At 37.2% G+C, this 13,038-nt stretch overlaps 1 protein-coding gene across 2 annotated transcripts in view; it reads left to right on the plus strand.

The window, feature by feature from the left end:
* Positions 1–13,038, plus strand: part of LOC121388073 (protein CBFA2T1-like) — a 204,551-nt gene that overhangs the window by 137,513 nt on the left and 54,000 nt on the right. The window contains exon 1 of one of the 2 annotated variants that reach the window (XM_041519284.1): positions 4,524–5,141. The exons of the other annotated variant lie outside the window; for it this stretch is intronic. The gene's annotated coding sequence lies outside the window, so the exon portion shown is untranslated. Of the gene's footprint in view, positions 1–4,523; positions 5,142–13,038 lie in introns of those variants that run through there. 2 annotated transcript variants of the gene reach the window in all.

Consider the following 13,038-nt stretch of genomic DNA (forward strand, 5'->3'; position numbering starts at 1 on the left):
TCTATGAGATTGTCTCAAACCACTGTTATATTTCGAGCTATTAAAAAAATGAGATGACAACGTTAGACCGACATATAGATATATTACTATATAATATATACTAGCATATACACAACAGTTTATTTGATGACGTTCCAGGGTTTGCCAAGCCAGTGGCTTGTAAAGCCAAGATGTTACCACCAATTGTTATGCTTATTAGAATTTAGCACCGCCAGCTGTGCACCAGAAGTGTCGCGTCACACGTGGTCTCGGAATTCTGGCGCTGTGCCATCCAGGTTAACTAACTCTTGCTCTCTCTCATCATCCAGCTGGTGTCGAGTTGGAGGTAGCCCGGTGTTAGCATGCTTGTCTGAGTGAGGTGAGCAGGAGTGGGTTGTTTGATCGATCGGTGTCGATAAGACTTGAGGTGGGGTTTTTTTTGTTGCCCTATTCCAATTAGTGTCCCATGACATCAAGGAGAGTTTCAGTGGTTGAAACCCCCCTGCATAAGCAAATTTCTTCTTTTTTTTCAATATATTTTCCAGGGGAGTTTATTTCTGTTTAACAAAACCACTAGAGCACGTTGATTTATTAATACTCATTGGCTACTGGATGTGAAACATTTGGTAATTTTGACATATTGTCTTAGAGAGAAACCTGCAACATTTTTTCATTAGTAGCAATGGATTTTTTATATGTACCATCCCATAGACAGGATAGCACATATCATGATCTTTAATATACCAGTCATGGAGCACTGGCTGGAATGAGAAATTGCACAATGGGTCCCCCATCGGGGTTCAATCCAAGACCAACCTTGCATCAAGCGAGCGCTTTACCACTAGGCTACATTCCCTCTGATACATCAAAGGTGATATGCACCAAAGTCCATAGAATTAGAGAGAAAACATGCTACATAGTGCACTGAAAAATTGTAGGTGAGACAAATTCTGCGGAATTCTGGTTTAAAAATGTGAACATTATCAACAATGGGAATCGATTTGGTTCAGTGGAACCTAGATTCTGCCCCAGGCCACCACTAACATGCAGCTGCCTGTAGAAGCAAGTCATTATATTCCTTAATCAGACACAGATATCTGTTAACTGACTTGATCAAACACACTGCTTCATGTTAATGAGGTCCCACCTGTTACCTGGGTGCTTTAATTAAGCCAAATTAGGTGTAATGTTTGTAGCCTTGCCAGTCACTTATCTGAGGTCATCTTTCAAAAACAATGTTTGATTAAAGTTTGTTTTGTTTGTTGACACCATTAGGGCACTAGAGGGCAGGATGTAGTCCAGTGGTAAAGCGCCCGGTTGACACACGGGCAGTCTAGGATCGATCACCGTCAGTGGGCCCATTAGGGCACTAGAGGGCAGGATGTAGTCCAGTGGTAAAGCGCCCAGTTGACACACGGTCAGTCTAGGATCGATCACTGCCAGTGAGCCCATTAGGCTATTTCTCATTCTAGCCAGTGCATATTTCAAAAGCTGTGGTATATGCTATCCTGTCTGTGGAATAGTGCATATAAAAGATCCCTTGCTACAAATGGAAAAATGTAGCGGGTTTCCTATCTAAGTCTATGTTAGAATTACCAAATGTTTGACATCCAATAGCCAATGGTTAATAAATCAATGTGTTCTAGTGGTGTTGTTAAATAAAACAAACTTTAAATTCCATTAGAGCACACCGGCTACATTTTTCTGTTAGTAGGTAAGGATCTTTTAAATGCACTTTCCCACAAACAGGACGGCACATATTTGGTCATGGGGTACTGGTCGGGGGGGGGGGGGGGGGGGGGGGAATCCCAGTGGAGAATCTGTCCACCAAAGAGATTTGATCTGTTGACCTAAATACCTCAGGCAAGTGCTCTATTGACTGATCTAGCCAACCCACCATTTAAAATATACCTAACAAGTTGAAAATGTGTCCATCCATCCATCCATCCATCCATTCATCTTTGCATCCAACTGCACAAATGTGGGCCAGTCGGTACTTTCATCAATGATATTTAGCTAAAAATAATAAAATAATTTGTTATTTTTGATAACATATACTTGTTAAGTCATAAACATGAGATGAGATAACAATTTAAAAGACATATGACTGGCTGCTCCTAGGTGATGACCAGGTCACCAATGCCATATCATCCAATGAAAAAGAAAAAAAACGCTGTCAAAATCGATCTCTCTCTGACATACAAGCGAACCTGAAATTGACTGTCTTTTACACACAAATTAGCTACAAGTGCAAGGGCTGTACATAGGTTTTAGTTGAAAAGGGCATTTAAATTTATTTTAAACCTCTTTTCTGAAGATATGTAAGAAATAGAATACTACATTCGTGTCTGTTAAGATACCATTTATCTTATAACTCGTTGTCTAAAAATTATTCCAACTCACTTTCGTTTGTTGAATATGTTTTAAAATAACGCATTGTAAGATAAATGATATCCAATGGGCACTTATGTAGTATTCTCTATATTGCAGAAACATATTAACATCTAGCTGCTATTGTTTTCTGATAGTTCAGTTAATATACTTTAAGCACATCCATCCATGTGTATGTATGTATGTATGTATGTATGTTAGTACACCAGTCATATAACTTCTGTATTGCATTTAGTATGATTTACCTGTCAATCAATTCATCAGTCCATCCATTCATCTCTCCAATCAGCTGTCCATCCATTCATCTCTCCAATCAGCTGTCCATCCATTCATCTCTCCAATCAGCTGTCCATCCATTCTTATTGAAAACAGCGAACACAGTACCTACCAACCTAAGTCTGAGTGATTTAATGCTGTTGTTAAACAAAACAACATTATGGGGAGGGATGTAGCCCAGTAGTAAAATGCTCACATGATGCATGGTTGGTCTAGGATCGATCCCCATCAGTGGGCCCATTGGGCTATTTCTCATTCCAGCCAGTGCACCACGACTGGTATATCAAAGGCTTGGGTATGTGCTCTCCTGTCTGTTGGAAGGTGCTTTTAAAAGATCTCTTTCTAATAATGGAAAAATGTAGCGGGTTTCTTCTCTAAGACTTTAAAGTTAAAGTTAGTTTTGTTTTACAACACAGCTAGAGCACATTGATTTATTAATCATTGGGTATTGGATGTCAATTCTAAGAGTATATGTCAAAATTACCAAATGTTTGACATCCAGTAGCCAACTGATAGTCCAATATGGTCCATTGGTTTCATTGAAGAAAACAGCGTTAACTGTGAGTGCCGTATGTGTGCACGTGTTTCATACTGGGATCTGGCAGGCTGTGTGAACCATGTGGTGAGTTCCCAGTTCTGAGAGCCTGTCCTACTATATGTCACCTTGCAGAAAGACATGCAGATAAATACACTCACTCCCTAGACACCGACACAGTAGGTGGCCCACTTAGCTGAGAGAGAGAGAGAGAGAGAGAGAGAGAGAGAGAGAGAGAGAGAGAGAGAGAGAGAGAGAGAGAGAGAGAGAGAGACAGACAGACAGACAGACAGACAGAGACAGAGAGAGACAGAGAGAGAGAGAGAGAGAGAGAGAGAGAGAGAGAGAGAGAGAGAGAGAGAGAGAGAGAGAGAGAGAGAGAGAGAGAGAGAGAGAGAGAGAGAGAGACAGACAGACAGAGAGAGAGACACACACAGAGAGAGAGACACAGAGAGAGAGAGAGAGACAGAGAGAGAGAGACAGACAGAGAGAGACAGACAGACAGACAGAGAGAGAGAAGGGGAGCGAGAAAGATAGAAAGAGAGAGAAAAATGGACAGAGAAAGAGGTGGAGAGAGAGAGAAAGACAGAGAGAGAATGATTTAGAGAGAGAGAGAGAGGGGACAGAAAATGATTTAGAGAGAGAGAAAGGACGGAATGATTTAGAGAGAGAGAGAGAGAGAGAGAGAGAGAGAGAGAGAGAAAGACAGAGAGAGAAAGACAGAGAGAATGATTTAGAGAGAGAATAAGAAAGAGAGATTTCACATAATACATCCATTGACATGCCAATCATCACTACATCATTGGTAAAAATTGGAAATAACCATAATGTATAAGTGTATAATGTAAACAAATTTGATAAACCACAGTGTCTGTTATCTGTGCGTTATATCACTACCAACTGACATAAGGTGTGAGCATACACACAGAAAACCAACACCTGTGCGAGACGAGGAAGGGACTTGGTATGAAATTAAGAATGCTTCTCGGTAAGCAGGTTAAATCATTGTGCGTGGTCTTATGTTATTGATCACAGTTTGTTGTGTGTGGGAGGGGAATGGATATGTGTATATATACATGTATATAAATATTTTACTGTTAAAGTTTGACTTTATAATAAAATTACGAATTATCACCTGTACAGTTTAAATCTGCTGTGTCCTTTGTAATCCAAATAAGGAGTGAAATGTGTTATTCCCACATTTGCTATTCCCGTAAGTGCTGTAAGGCATTTTACAAAAATACATATGCTAAATGTTACAAACTTTATCACACAATGAATTTAAAACACAAATTAATAACCATGTATTCATATACAAACTATACTATTATTACTACAAAACAACTACATACATGCATTTCTTAAACATAGGTATAAGGGGTGGGACAGTGGGAGAAAAGTAAAATTCGCCTTTTAAAACTAACGTCTGCACTCAAAGAACATTCAAATTAAAGTGGCTCTGCTTGAAAAGCCGCAGAGGTTTTCAAACCAAACTTCCATCCGATTGGTTGGGGCATCCCAAACAATCCACTGATTGGCGAGACCCAGCCTCTGATCCCATCAGGGAATCCCCAATTATTTCCACTCTCTTGCGTCAATGCAAAAAATGATACGGTGTCAATAATTTTTATCTTTGCCATAATATTTACGAGCAGACATAGCTTCATTAAAAATATATCCCTTTACAATTTTTAAAAGGTTCCCCAAAGCAAACGTTCCCTCTCAGCAATGTATATGCTACGCGCACTGCCATTGGTCAGTTAATGTTGGCAGACTCGCACAGCTGGCTATAAATATATAAGGGAAACCCAACTATATGCTACGCGCACTGCCAATGGTCAGTTGATGTCAGCTGATTCGCACAGCTGGCTAAAAATACACGGGAAACCTAGCTGAAGAGCCAAGGCCGGAAGGGCCTATGCCCAGCTGATCGGTGAGCCAAACATCACTGTAACTTAGTGTAAGTGTCCTTTCTTACACAGCATGTACAAGTGCAGGCTTAATTCCTGCTATTAATAACATATTATATGAATAATATTTACCTAAATGTTACAAACTTTATCTGAAAACAAGGATGGTCTTATATGTGACGTCATTTTAATGTTCTCTGTATGTATATTATAGTATGGAGCAGATGGGAGAAATCATGCAAATGACATCACTGTTCAAGATAAAATCATACATTTCATTTAAACTTATTTTCGTGCTTATATCCAATTAAGGTTCAAGCACGCTGTCCTGGGCAAACACTTCAGCTATCTGGGCTAACACCGTAGCTATCTGGGCTAACACCTTAGCTATCTGGGCTGTGTGTCCAGGACAATGGGTTAGTTGTTAGTTGTTAGTGGTTAGTGAGAGAAAAGAGGGTGTAGTGGTCTTACACCTACCCATTGAGTCGTTAAAACTCGCTCTGGGTGGGAGCTGGTACTGGGCTGCGAACCCAGTACCTACTGGCTTTATGACTTTATGAAAATCATATAAACTTCATCACTATATTCAAGAGCTAACTCTCGATTGGTTTTCCTTTGAGCCAAAAGCTTATTTTAATGCATGATTTTCAATAATTTTTATAAAATTGAAATATGCGTTATTGGAAATGAAAACATACCTAATGTCTTCTCGTAATATTTGACTGCAACTTGGCAAAAAAATTAAATTTGGTCTGGTTTTAACTTTAGTATAACATTTATTATAAAATTCATTGTTAAAGAGTTTGCTGCCATTTTAAGATGTTAAGGACTGACAAAAGTTAGATTTCAAAGATATTTTCCAGTTTAGAATATCAGTATCTGTTTAAAGAAGGTGTTTGTCATTGTCCCAATGTTTGTAGTAGTCAGACCAGATGTTATCCTGCATCCACGTTTCTATTGACAGAATATGATGACGGATAAAGCCTACATTACAAAATCACTCATTTGACCTCTAGGTCATCGTACAATGTGGCTAAAATAACAGAAATAATAGCTTTTACCCCTTAATTTTTTTTAATTTTTTTTTTTTATTGTCCCCAGACCATTAGACAGTGCCAGGATTGAAAAGTTCCCATTCTTACCTTCACATGATAAAGTAGTTCTCTGACGTCATTAACTAGTTATTCTCTATTTATCTTCCAATAATTTGGTACGAATGAAAAAAAAATTATAAAGGAAAATTAACAGTTCTTGCTACAAATATTATTATAAAAGCACAAACACACCAGACTTATAGACATTGGTATTCTAAACAACAAGCTATATTTAGTATGTGATTTTAGTCATTATAAAGGCCCAGTTAGTCGGAAATATCTTACAGTGACTGCAAACTCAGGACAGTCCACTTAAAATAAATCACTGAACTTAACAGTTGAGGGTAATGCTGGGAATTGGTTGAAATTTTATCGTGTATCATCGGTTATGATTGGTTTGCATCAACTGATCAATGTTTGATCTCTTATATGCACTATCCCATAGACAAATATATATATCATGACCTTTGTTACACCAGTCATGGGGTTCTATCCTAGACCGATAGCACATCAGGCGAGCACTTTTCCACTGAGTTATGTCTGTGGTATGTGCTATCCTGTATGTGGGATGGTGCATATAAAAAATCCCTTGCTACTAATGAACAATGTTGCGGGTAATTACTGGTACCAAATATTTGAGAACCAATAGTCGATTATTAATAAATCATTGTGCTCTAGTGGTGTTGTTAAACAAAACAAACTTTATTTATTATATATCAGTTTTGGAGCACTGGCTGGAATGAGGCATAGCCGAATGGGCTGACCAACCAACCGTGCATGAGGCAAGCTCTTTACTAAACTCGGCAAACTCAGCAAACTCCGAACAGTCCCTTTAAGATAATGTTTACATGTCATTATTTTCCTTTCCTTTCCTGAACAGCTTTCCAGTGATACTTGTCTTGACACCAAATTCCAGCCCTCCACCTACATGTGTACCAATATTGACATTTAAAAGTGCTATAGGCACTTAAAGATTAATTAATAGGAAACTACTGTTTTGTTTATGTGAGAAACGAGCAAGTGCTTCATCGATGGGCTGATTGATTTCCACCACATTTTGCAGGTTTTACATGAACTCGCGTTGTCAATCGTTGCCCATTTTATGTACTTGCAACAGATACTTAGGACATGGATGAGAAACGCCTCACCTGTTACTGAAGCTTATTCAATTTATTGAATTGTAATTCCCTTAAAATGAGCTCACACGTGTATTTACACACACATGCCACCATTTGTGTTACAGTGTCTTTACTGGTGTTTAGAAAATTGTTCCTCATTAAAAAAAAATATAATGATACAAAATTCTGAAATGCTTTTCAAAATCTTTATTTGATGATTACATATAGGCTGACCTCTGTAGTATTTACATAGCTCATTGGTTTCCAGTTATTTGTTATTTTTAGTGGTATAATAACAAAATGAAGGAGTGATTTGGCATAAGGGTGGTGAACTGTAAATTTTTGTGGCAGCCTATGTTGTCAAGGAAGAGTACATAGAAATTGTATTGAATTGCATTTTTCATGCTGGGGTGTCATTAAACATTCATTCATTCATTCATTCATTCATCCATCCATCCATCCATCCATCCATCCATCCATCCATCCATCCATCCATCCATCCATCCATCCATCCATCCATCCATCCATCCATCCATCCATCCATTCATTCATTCATCATTCATTCATACCTTTGTATTGAATTGCATTAAGTAATTAATGGTGGGCCCATTTTTTTAGTACATATACAATTCAGGTGTGAAGTCTGGAGGAGGTCCTTAGGGACATACCATCTTAATAAAATCTGAAGTGCTTGCAAAATACTGTTTAAAAAAACTAAAAAACTAAACCTGCCTTAATATTATATTATGCATTCTTCAAGTTTAAATATCAAGTAGAACAAAATATTGTTTAAATGAAAGCATTTGTATGTTATTTGTTTTCATTGTTTTCTTCACTGCTTCTTTAATGCGCAAAAACTCTCCCTGATGAATTGAAAACATGCGCCATATCACCTTTTCTCAAACAGCAATGTCGGAAACAATTTTCTGTTATTTCATCTTCTATCTTTTACATTTTTCCGTACTTCCTCAGCAAGCAGACGCACACTGCATAGCTCTAATTCCTCCCGCCTGCCTTTTCATCCCAATTGGCTGGTGGAACGAGACATGTGGCATCGGTTAGCATTTTCTCTGAAATACTTTTTATTGGAGTCCGACTGAAGGTAGAAATATATTTATGTATTCAAAAGCAGTCAGTTTTGTCAATAATCATTTACAACAGAGTGGAACCCCCATATCTGCAGCATGTTACAGGTTTGTGAAATGAAAACCACGTGCGCTGGTGCCTGTCTGTCTGCGAGAAACCTGGCTGCCAGATTCAGTTTCAGTGGCTGTGGTCTGGGCTGCCTCTCACAGATAGGAGGTGATTCCTGTTTATGTTTTTCACAGACTCCCGTAATTGGCACCGTGATGCAAGACTAGTACAGTGCATCGGTTGGTTGTCGTGATATGTATTTCAAGGCAACTGTTTTTCTGTTCTTTAAAAAAAAAAAGAGAAAAAAAAAAGCCATTGGCCAGCCTCTGTGGTGTAGTGGTTAAGTCATCAAACATAAAGCTAGAAGGTACTAGGTTCTCATCCCGGGATCGACTCCCACTCAGATTGCGTTTAATGACTCAATGGGTAGGTGTTAGCCCACTACACTGACTTCTATGTCACTAACAACTAACAGTTAACCCACCGTCTTGGACAGACAGCCTAGATAGCTGAGATGTGTGCCCAGGACAGTGTGTTTGAACCTTAATTTGATATAAGCATGAAAATAAGTACAAACAACCAAAACAAACAAGGGTTAAATTTATAATATTCTTGAACTATGTGATGTATGGGTTATATTAACATTTAACTATGATCCAGAATGTTTTAATGATTCATACTGCTGCTACCTTGCATTATTCAACATTTCTGTATTATATTAACAACTAGCTATGATCCCAAAGTTAGCTATGTTTTACATACTGCTGCTAACTTGCTCAACATTTCTGTATTATATTAACATTTAGCTATGATCCCAAAGTTAGCTATGTTTTACATACTGCTGCTACCTTGCTCAACATTTCTCTATTATATTAACATTTAGCTATGATCCCAAAGTTAGCTATGTTTTACATATACTGCTGCTACCTTGTATTATTCAACATTTCTCTATTATATTAACATTTAACTATGATCCCAAAGTTGGCTTTGTTTTACCTTGCTCAACATTTCTCTATTATATTAACATTTAAATATGATCTAAAATGTTTTGATGATTTATATTACTACTAGCTTGCATTGCTCAACATTTCTCTGTTGTATTAAATTACTATTAATACTTCACTATGATCCCAAAGTTGGCGATGATTCATACTGATACTACCTTGCTCAAAATTTCTCTATTATATTAACATTTCACTATGATCCCAAAGTTGGCGATGATTTATACTGCTGCTACCTTGCTCAACATTTCTCTATTATATTAACTTTTTACTGTGATCCCAAAGTTGGTGATGATTTATACTGGTACTACCTTGCTCTACATTTCTCTATTATATTAACATTTCACTATGATCCCAGAGTTCGCGATGATTTGCCTTGCTAAAAAATTTCTCAACATTTCTCTATTATATTAACATTTCATTATGATCTCAAAGTTTGTGATGATTTATACTGCTGCTAACTAACTTGCTCAACATTTCTCTATTATATTAACATTTCACTATGATCCCAAAGTTGGCGGTGATTTATACTGCTGCTACCTTGTTAAGCTCTGATGAAGACTGCTCTGTTTTTTACATATGCTGTAACACAGCCCCCGTTGATAAGTAAAGCAGAGATGAAGGATGAAGGCACTGGGTGCCGAATATCATGAGCATATGAAAAAAAAACAGAAAGAGGGAGTCCTATTCCATATGCTAAACACTGCACACGGCAGACTGGCAGGCGCCGGGCAACCTGAAAAACCATTTCAAAAATGGTTTACAGTTTGTGCAGATGTTTTCGTGAAGACTGTCGGAATGCATTTTATTTCTGAGCAGTTGGAAGGTTTCGTCTCCTCTGTCTTTGTACTCTTTAAGGATGTCTTCAGCTGTCCTTGTAATGTATTTATCGTTACTTAGAGAACAAATGTGAGAACAAATGTGTACTACATGCTGCGCGGCTTGCTTTTGATTAATGGCAACAAGAAAGCGATTGTCGTACAAATTGGGAAATACATATAGTATGCATATTAGTGTTCTCAATGTTTATTTATTTTTACTTCGAAAACTGATTATACCGCTTTGCTCATGATTGTAATAAAAGTGAAGGATTATAATTATAATGTTATCACTGTCTGTTTATCATTAAAAACAAATGCTTGCTCTTAGTTAAAGGGACAGATCCTAGTTTTTAAACACTATGGCATATTTTTTCACTACCGTATATCGCTGTTTATTAGCTGACTTTTCAAGCCTCAAAATACCATCATGAGAAGAGGAGTCGAACAATACATGGAGTCAAAAAAAAATGTCTAAGAAAATACAACAAAATATTGGCGTGTGCGGAAATATGATACTAACGAAAACACGTCGGTCAATCTTGGCTTCAAAACCTTACTGTTGCGATATTTAATCAGTATTTTTAACAGCCTATATTAAGTCCCATACAAGTGTCCATTTAATTGTTTGATACACACAATAAAAGTTATATTTTATTTTAGAAATGAAATGAAATTTATTTTATTTTTATTGTTGACAATTTTTAGTAAAAACCACTAACAAGTAGCACCAGTATTTGGTGCCAAATGTGATTGGAATGGTCATCAAGTGACGCTGATATTTTGTCTACAATTGCAGATTTAATTTGTCAGAACTGATGTTTTTTATTTACCGTCATTGTTGATTCTGCAATTCGTAATAAATTATTAGAAACTATGTTTTATTAGAGATATCATAACATAAAAAGAACAAAATAGGTTGTGTTCATCATTGCAATTATCTGTCGTGGGTGTTAAATAATATTTACACCACCATATAAAAGTGAAACTATATTTATCAGCTAGCGATGTCCTTGCGATCGATTCAATTCAGAAATAAAAAGAACAGAATAATGTTATCCCACATTAGGGGACTTTTTTTGTAAACTTTTATTCTATTTTAGCTATCGTAAAATCTTTAAATTAAAATAGTTTTTGTACTTTGATCGGTTCACCAAAACAAATTCCCGTTATTCACTGTTGCTCGAGATCGACAATATCTTGATTGGACATATCTATATTTTTGCCCATTTTAGCTGCATAAAAGTTGTGTCAGCTTATATATCATACCAACCATTTTGTATTAGATATTGAGGGGAATACTAAGGGGTTGGCTTATCCACAGAGTCGACTAATACATGGCGATATACGATATTTGATCCATTTATAATCACTGAAATCAAACTTTACTTATATTTTATTGTTTACATTATCCATTTCCGTACACCCACAGTTTTTCTGATCATCCTGGTGTTTCATACCACAAAATGCTTTTTTTTTTTTTTTTTAAACGCATGTGTGTCTGAGAAGTAACAGTTATGGGAGTCGAGTTTTAGTGTATTTTTAGAGGGTATTTCACCATGACTCATATTTCTCTCTCTTGTAACATTATTCAAATGTGTTACAGGTTTGTAACTTAACCAAACTTAGTGTCCATTTGTATGGGTTGAAACTAGGGCCTGCGCCTTTAATGGAAACAGGGGGGCGAGACGTAGCACAGTGGTAAAACGCATGCCTGATGCACAGTCAGTCTAGGATCGATCCCCATTGATGGGCCCATTGTGCTATTTTTTATTCCAGCCAGTGCACCATGACTGGTATATCAAAAGCCGTGGTATGTGCTATCCTGTCTGTGTGATGGTGCATATAAAAGATCCGTTGCTCCTAATGGAAAAATGTAGCGGGTTTCCTCTCTATGACTGTCAAAATGACCATATGTTTGACATCCAATAGCCGATGATTAATAAATCAATGTGCTCTAGTGGTGTCATTGAACAAAACAAACTTCATAATGGTAACAAGAAAGTGATTATCCTACAAATGGTGAAATACATATAGTATGCATATTATTGTTCCCGATGTTTATTTGTTACTTTGCTTTGCTCATATAATCTTTTTCTATTAGCAACAATATAAATTTTATCAAATTATTAAAATTTTATGTATGTAAAGTTTCTTTTGGACACCAGTATACATACACACTCTATAACACACCAAATTACCTGACTGGCAATAAAGAAAAAAACCTTGCATAAAGGTAGAGTATTAATTAACTGGCTATCTATGGAGGTTATCTCTGAGTGCTACATGCTTGGGATGGTGTCTGCTGTGGTGCTCACCACCTGTGCTCACCAGTCCAACAGGTGGCGCTACTGTCAGGACACCAAGGTTGAGGCCCTGTTGGAGATGGCGCCACCGTTCATCATAATATAAAGTGGCAGCCATTTTGGTGTCTTCTGGCTGGGGGTCTGTGGTCTTTGATGTGAAGTTCACTCAACAAGTGCAAGGAACAGATGGTTGTAGTGTAGGGTGTGTGTATAAATAAATACAGTCAAACCTGTGTAAACCAGGCACATGTGTAAAGTGGGCACCTGTATAAAGCATGCACTTGGGTAAAGCAGCCACATGTATAAAGCAGCCACCTTTATAAAGCAACCACCTATGTAAAGCAGCCACCTGTGTTAAAGTGACAGACTAGTTTTAAACACGATGACTTATTGGTTTTACCATTAGAGCTGGGGATTTTGATAATTTAAATTAGAAGCTGCTTACATTTTATTGTTTAGCATATGAATTTTCATAC

The sequence above is a fragment of the Gigantopelta aegis genome, chromosome 14, assembly GCF_016097555.1.
Source record: "Gigantopelta aegis isolate Gae_Host chromosome 14, Gae_host_genome, whole genome shotgun sequence".
Classification (NCBI taxonomy): Eukaryota; Metazoa; Mollusca; class Gastropoda; order Neomphalida; family Peltospiridae; genus Gigantopelta; species Gigantopelta aegis.